The 8,614-nt window shown below is 42.8% G+C and overlaps 1 protein-coding gene across 1 annotated transcript in view; it reads left to right on the top strand.

The window, feature by feature from the left end:
• The first annotated feature begins 4,996 nt into the window (after positions 1-4,996).
• Positions 4,997-8,614, top strand: part of tafa3b (TAFA chemokine like family member 3b) — a 279,367-nt gene continuing 275,749 nt past the window's right edge. Inside the window, exon 1 of the mRNA XM_060930866.1 lies at positions 4,997-5,083. The gene's annotated coding sequence lies outside the window, so the exon portion shown is untranslated. The remainder of the gene's footprint in view (positions 5,084-8,614) is intronic.

The raw sequence follows: 8,614 nt of genomic DNA, 5'->3' as shown, positions 1-8,614 counted from the left end.
GCGAGAGCCTTTCTGTGTGGAGTTTGCATGTTCTCCCCGTGTCTGCATGGGTTTCCTCCGGGTGCTCCAGTTTCCACCACAGTCTAAAGACATGCAGGTTAGGCTAATTGGTGGCTCTAAATTGACCGTGAGTGTGAATGGTTGTTTGTCTCATGTATCAGCTCTGCGATGACCTGGCGACTTGTCCAGGGTGTACCCTGCCTCTTGCCCATAGTCAGCTCCAGTGATAGGCTCCAGCTTGCCTGCGACCCTGTAGAACAGGATAAGCAGCTACAGATAATGGATGGATGGATATTTACTCTGTGAGGCAGTAGCTACAAAAATAAACAATTTAAAAAATCACAGAAGTAAAATATACCAAGTGTCTGTACTTCATATTATTCTACCCTTACCTCTTACAGTTTTCAAAACTGAAACCTCCGAACTGAGGCTAACATATACACGCTGTCGCCATGACCCAAACTCTTATTTCCTGGAAATGGCCTGGCGCTGGAGCTCAGTGGGACGCACTTTCCCTCTGTAATAAGCATTAACATGTTTAAAAGTGATTTGTTTAGTCTAGTCCATTTATTTCGAATGGTGAACTGAATTGTATACACTCACCAGCCATTTTAATCGGAACATGTGTATGCGCATGTGCAGTGCACGATTGTTACATTCTTACAGCATGATGACGTAGTGGCTAGGACCTCTATATGAGGCAGTAGTCACAACAAAATCGATTTTGACCTTTTTGGTGACCTTGACCAGATGACCCTCAAAATGTTGGCGGTTCTATTTGAGACCAATGCCCATCTGTCCTGAAAGTTTCATGAAGATTGATACAGCTGTTTTCCAATAATATCATTAACAAAAAAACAAAGAAACCCGACGGAAAACAATACCTCGCCCTCCTGGTGGACTCTGTCCCGGGCGAGGTAAAAAGTTTCATTTATATAGCGCCTTTCACAACCCAAGGATGCTTTACAAAGTAATGGTACTACAGGAAGAGAAGCAAATCAACCAAAAGAAAACATGACAAACAGGAGACACAGAAAACAAAATGACAATTTACATGAGCATAAAGAGAACAGATTAACTCAAAGCACTGAAAAGGATAGACCAGGCAGTAATCAGGAGAGGAGATATCAGGAGGAGGGATAGCAGAGAGAGAAGAGATAAGATTTGAGATGATTTTTGAATATAGGTTGATACAGGTTAATGGCAGTCAATATTCACATCAAACATCAGAATGGGGAAAAGATGGTTATTGGTGCCAGATGGGCTGGTTTGAGTATTTCAGAAACTGATGCTCTCCTGAGATTTTCACACTCAACAGGCTCTTGAGTTTACACAGAATGGTGAGAAAACAACTAAAACATCCTGTGTACAGAGGGTCTGCAGGCTGAATAAAAGAAATCAGAGGAGAATGACCAGACTGGTCTGAGCTGGCAGGCTCTATAGTAGTCTATAGTAACTCAAATAAGTACTCTTTACAACCGTGGTGAGCAGAAAAGCATCTCAGAATGCATAAAACATCAAACCTTGAGGTGGATGGGCTACAACAACAGAAGACCATATCAGGTTCCAGTCCTGTCAGCCATGAACATGAATCTGAGGTTATAATGGGTACATAGTCGCCCAAACTGGCATGAGTTTCCAAAACATCGTAGCACAAAGATCATCGTTAAATGGTAGAGTGAGCAGCACAATGAAGGCTCTCTCTCCTTGTTAAGATGCTCTTAGCATTAAGAGGTTTTTGGGAAACCCACCCCCAGAACAGGTGAAAAATGGAAAAATGTCAAGCACATTGTGACAATTTGGAAAAAAAATTGCAAGGAAAAATAAAAAAAATTCTCTGGAAGAAATAATAAAATTTCTTCCCTTTTGAAGCAAATTACAAGGCTACAAATCAATAACAAAATATAATTAATGGCGTAGTCTTACATGCAAAGGACTTACGTGATCATTCAATATCAAGTCAGGCTCATATTTTAAGATATATGAAGGCAAACTTCAGATAAGTGTTTGTCTGTATATGCAGCCAGTGAAGCATTTCACATATTAAAAAAAAGGAAAAAAAGGCTTTTTTTGTATGTATTGTTCATAAGGGCGGCATGGTAGTGGTTAACACTGTCACCTCACAGCAAGGAGGTTCTGGGTTTGAGCCCAGTGGCTGACGGGGGGCATTTCTGTGTGGAGTTTGCATCTTCTGCCCGTGTCTGTGTGGGTTTCCTCCGGGTGCTCCGGTTTCCTCCACTGTCCAAAGACATGCAGGTTAGGTTAACTCATCTCATTCTCATTATCTCTAGCCGCTTTATCCTGTTCTACAGGGTCGCAGGCAAGCTGGAGCCTATTCCAGCTGACTACGGGTGAAAGGCGGGGTACACCCTGGACAAGTCACCAGGTCATCACAGGGCTGACACATAGACACAGACAACCATTCACACTCACATTCACACCTACGGTCAATTTAGAGTCACCAGTTAACCTAACCTGCATGTCTTTGGACTGTGGGGGAAACCGGAGCACCCGGAGGAAACCCACGCGGACACGGGGAGAACATGCAAACTCCACACAGAAAGGCCCTCGCCGGCCACGGGGCTCGAACCCGGACCTTCTTGCTGTGAGGCGACAGTGTTAACCACTACACCACCGTGCCGCCCAGGTTAGGTTAACTGGTTTCTCAAAATTGTCCACAGGTGTGAACGTGTGTATGAATGGTTGAGAGGAGAAAACCTCTATAATAATCTGGTAGAAGGCAACGGGAAACCTCTAGTGTAATCCTTCCCAAGAAACTCTGATGGACGTCAGAGCCGGACCTGCCACCAGACAGAACACGAAAGAAGAAAATTGCTCATGACCATTGGAAGTCTGAGTAGTATAAATCGTGTCTGTGTGGAGCCTGTGCATGTCCACATGGGTTTATTTTGGGTTCAGTGGTTTCCTCAGACCATCCCAAAAACATGCCAGTAGGTGATAGGACACCCCGAGGGGTGTGTGTGTATGTATGTGTGTGCGCATCTTGGTCTGTGATAGACTGGCATCCCATTAAGGCTGTGTTCCTGCCTCACGCCCAGTGTTCCTGTGATCCACCACAACCCTGATCAAGATAAAGTGGTTACTGAAAGAGAGTAAGAGAGACTGGATAACACGAGCATCAACACAAAATGGATAATACATCAAAACCTGAACTTGATGTTCGCTGTCCATTCCACAATGCAATATATCCATCCATCCATTTCATCTGTAACCGATTATCCTGTGCAGGGTCGCAGGCAAGCTGGAGCCTATCCCAGCTGACTATGGACGAAAGGCGGGGTACACCCTGGACAAGTCACCAAATCATCACAGGGCTGTGACCATTCACACTCACAGTCAATTCAGACCGCACCAATTAGCCTAACCTTTGGACTGTAGGGGAAACCGGAGCACCCGGCGGAAACCCACACAGACACGGGGTGGAAGAAAGTAGTCTTGGTGAGGGATTTAATGTAGGGATCAAAGTTGAGTGAAGGGTCAAGCAGTATTCCAAGGTTTCTAACAACAGGTGAAGATTTAACAAGTGCACCATCAATGTTAAGACTGAAACTGGAGGATTTGGACAATGAAGATTTGGGGCCGATAAGCACGATTTCTGTTTTATCTGTGTTAAGTTTTAGAAAATTATCCTGCATCCACAACTTCAGGTCTGATAGACAGTCATTAAGGGAACTGAGAGGGGGGTCAGTGGAGGAGGATGTAGTGTAGTGAGGTATAATTGGATGTCATCAGCGAAGCAATGGAAGTTAAGACCAGGGGTGTGTTCTTGGGTCCCTCCTTTTCCTCAAATACATCCTGCCACTTCTAAGAAGAAGAAGAAGAAGAAGCAGAAACCTTTATTTGTCACATGCACACTTCAAGCACAGTGAAAGTCATCCTCTGCATTTAACCCAGCTGAAGCAGCGAACACACACACACACACACACACAGAGCAGTGGGCAGCCACACCAGAGCGCCCGGGGAGCAGTCAGCTGTTAAGTACCTTGCTCAAGGGCACTTCAGCCCAAGGCCGCCTCACGTTAACGTAACTGCCTGTCTTTGGACTGTGGGGGAAACCGGAGCACCCGGAAGAAACCCACGCAGACACGGGGAGAACATACAAACTCCACACAGAAAGGCCCTCGAACCCAGAACCTTCTTGCTGTGAGGCGACCGTACTAACCACTACACCACCGTGCCGCCCACGAAAATTATTCGTAACCATGGGGAGAACATACAGACTCTACACAGAAAGGCCCTCGTCGCCCACTGGGCTCGAACCCAGAACCTTCTTGCTGTGATGCGACAGTGCTAACCACTCCACCACTGCAATATATGACCATTTCGGACGTAGAGTAAAAACTGTGATCCTGGGTCCGGGCTGGATGTGAGTGAGTAGGTGTGAGTCAGCCCAAGCATCAGGAGAACTGCTGCGGCACCTGAATGAGATGAGATCGCTGGGTGGCGCTGGAACACCGTCATCACAGGGGAAGTGCGCCTCAGAGCGGCATCGTGTGAATCAGTGGCACAGAGCGCTTCACTTCAGACCTTCCACCTTCTCCTCCGGTACGAACGCGCCAGGCACGGTACCGTTCCACCAGCACCACCTGATCACTAACTCTCCCAGAAAACACCGGGACGCTGCGGACGCACGCGCATTCTTTGTGGCTGGAGAGAGAGAGAGCGAGCTCGCGCTCTGGATTGATTCCGGTCAAAAGAAAAAAAAAAAAAAAAAGAAGCGCAGGAGCGAAGTTTGGTGCGGCGCGCGCGCGGGGACATGGAGAGGTAGAGCGGAGCAGGACGCGGCGCTCACGCGCAACTTTGAAACCCGGCTCGGACTTTCTCTGGATGGTTTTGACCGGACGCTATTCAGCTGCGCCTGATTTGGCTGGTGCGTAATTTGTACTTGTAATTGTAGCACCGCGGGGTCGGGTTCAGAGGGACCGGAGCTCGTGAAGCGCGCGCGCGGCGGCGTGCATGGCCCGTCACAGAGGATACGAGCGCGCGCGTTCTGTCCGGTAAAGGAACAGCAATGAGAACAGCGGGCTTTTCCCTGGAATAAACAAAAGCACCGGGCCAACAGGTAACAACAACCTTTTCATTTGTAATTTCTCAATCAGATGGTGTGCTGCAACTTGCAAGAACATCACACACACACACACACACACACACACATATATATATATATATATATATATATATATATATATATATATATATATATATGGCAACCATATGAAACACACACACACACACACACATATAGATAGAGAGATAGATATGGATGTATTTCACATGGTTGCCATAATTTTCTTTCTGCACAGATCTATGATTTCAATTCATTCTTCTCTTCACAAATGCATCCTTAAAGGTGATAAATAAATAAATAAATAAATAAATATATGAATCCCCCCCCCCCCCCATGTATGGAAGCTTATGCTCCACCCTGTATAAAACAACACTTTGACATAAAAGACACTTTGATATATATATATGGCAACCATGTGAAACACACACACACACACACACACACACATACATACATACATATAGATAGATAAATAGATATGGATATATTTCACATGGTTGCCATCATTTTCTTTCTGCACAGATCTATGATTTCAATTCATTCTTCTCTTCACAAATGCATCCTTAAAGGTGATAAATAAATAAATAAATAAACATATGAATCCCCCCCTCTCCATGTATGGAAGCTTATGCTCCACCCTGTATAAAACAACACTTTGACATAAAAGCACTACTTAAAGCCGACAGACCCTACATCTTCCGTCGTGCATCGGTGAAACTTCATGCAGCTGAAATAAATCCTCTGAAGAACAGAAGCATCGTGGTGACAAATCAGCTTATAAATCAGAACATGAAAGATTACACCACGAGCTAATTGAGTGTGATGTGATGTGATGTGGAATGTACTGTAGTCATGAAATCACTAACATCTATCTGCATGACCCCATTAACACCTTATATGGTGTCGAATGAACTGTCTCAGCCCAGAATGAATCCTTATAAAATAACATCCGCAGATAACATGTCGAATGAAGACACTGCTGAATGAACACATGCAGGTTTCAAGCAGTAGCTGTTACACCAACTTAATTATACAGTACGTGTCCTGAAATGACAAGGGTGCAGTGGCTACAGTGTTAGGACAACGTGTAATATTCTAATTACTGAATGATACGGTAAGTGTACTAACATAACATAACATATGCTTTGCTAGGTTGAAATCGATGACAGTGAATTAATACGTAACTCTTAGGCTTGCATCCTACACTATACATCTTACAGTGCTGAGCAAAACAACTTAATTAAGCATCTATTAGCAATTAATGAATGGGTAATTAAAATCTAGGCCATTAAATGGGCTGTTACAGTGTTAAATTAACAGCTACGGTGTCCTGTTAACACAAATAGTGCACATTTGCATCATAATGTGCATCATAATGTGCATCGGATGTGTTCACTTCCCACCATACAAGTGAATGCACCACAGCTGTAGGTGTTAATTCAGCACTACACATGTTAACTCGATGCTGGGGCGTTTGCTGCTTTCTTGAATGCTGCAGTTCCTCTTATCCTCTTGAAATCCCTCGTCTCCGTCATCAGGCATCACTTGTCTCGCGCTGCACTTAACAACTCTAGAGCATTATGAGACACGCGTACAGACTTCTAATTTACAGAGTGAAGTTTTTGAAAGATATAGGCTATCGCACTAATAATTTTTTAAAAGCCTGTGAAAATTGCGTCTCAAGAGGCAGCTTGAGATAGGACATGAGTAATGGAAGATATTCAACACCACGGGAACAGCTGCTAGTTTTGGGTCATTTATGTGATAGGCATTAGTTTATAGTAGCCTGCAGTGCAAAATGTACACTTTTAGTTTCAGCAGCATTAAACTAAGTCCATAAGTCAAGCGAGACACATACTGTATGTGGTAATATGCTTGTTTTTTTTTTTTTTGTGAGTGTGCAATTAAATTCTGCTGTGTAACAGATGGACAGAACAAATAATTACAGGGCCAAACATACACTCTCTCTCTCTCTCTCTCTCTCTCTCTTTCTCTCTCCACACACTTATTGCACATATTGACTGAAATTGTCGCTGAATGTTTTGATGCTGGTGAAATGAAATACTCATCGAGATGCGACGTATTGAATCCGAGCTGTGTTAGCGCAGAGAAATAGGTGTTCACTGAAATGCTGGTAGATTCTTGATGTCAAAGTACTCAACTCCTCCTGTCCTTACATACAGATTAACTGAAATTGTATGCGAGGGCTGCACAACATAGTTTGTTAAATGCTATCACGATACAGACCTTTGCTACACTGATCTCACCAATGGCTACCATAAGTAAATGAGTCATCTCTCTGATCGTGAAATATTTCAGTGTTTTTTTTTTTTTTACTTTGACTAATCTCAGCCAGGATGATGACTGTTTCTGTATGAAGTTTTGATGAGTCGTTGCATCCACATGATTCAACATACTGGAATCAAAATACTGACTAATCCTTACTTCAATCACTTCACGAGTTTAGTAATGAGATCGAGTGTAACGCAGTGACGCTATCTATCTATCTATCTATCTATCTATCTATCTATCTATCTATCTATCTATCTATCTATCTATCTATCTATCTATCTATCTATCTATCTATCTATCTATATCCGTTTAGTGCTCCAAATACCATACCTGTATCTATATTTGGATTTAAACTCAAAGTAGGTATAGCCTAAATGTAAAACACTGGGAAAAGAAAACCAGAGGTAGAAATGCAAACACTGTCAGTAGGGTGTGTGAACTCTGACTTTGACTACATTCCTCGAGTTCATAATTGGTCTCACACAGAGATATGCGCAGGACTGCTTCTTTTTTTTTCTTTAAACCTGTTGTATAGTTATTTCTGTTTGCACCTGCTTAAAATATTTTCAAAGAATTTTAGTTGGCTTGGCTATTTCCCAAAACGAACAGCCTAATCTAAACAACGGTAGTTACTAAGGATGCAGTAAATGCATCATGCTTCACCTTATGAACGTGATCTCTCACCAGCACCTTCATGAAAGCAAAAACCTACTGCTTGTGTGGCTTTTTTTGTTGTTGAATATCTTGTGATCTCAGTCTCAATGCACAACTCTAATCTCCATCAAATGCTCCGTGAAAGCTTTGTGGTAAGCTTTATTTAAAAATAAGTGTGCATGCTATTCGTATCTGTATTTGTACCCTTTTAGAATACGTTACCTGTTCATTTGCGTTCATTACATTATTGTTATTTTAATACGAATAACATATTCACATGGAGTTACATGCCTAAGAAAGGCATTTCACAATGTAATTATGTAACAATAACATTATTTTAGTTGTGGTATAGTTGTAAAATTTATTACCAATTATATACAATAAATACAGTAAGCTGGATACCAGAATGACAGACTGCGCATACATGAACAGGTTGGTAGCATAGAATTAATACGAATTGAGGTAAATGAAGAATTCAACAGACTTTCTAGTTTATGACTACATGGGAATAAAATATATGAGTATTTTGAAGAAACAGGGAGGGATCCAGACTGATGCAACCAATGCACGTGCATTGGT

This window comes from Neoarius graeffei, chromosome 10 (assembly GCF_027579695.1).
Source record: "Neoarius graeffei isolate fNeoGra1 chromosome 10, fNeoGra1.pri, whole genome shotgun sequence".
Lineage (NCBI taxonomy): Eukaryota > Metazoa > Chordata > Actinopteri > Siluriformes > Ariidae > Neoarius > Neoarius graeffei.
The sequence above is the reverse complement of the archived record's forward strand: the minus strand, read 5'-3'. Positions and strand labels throughout refer to the sequence as shown.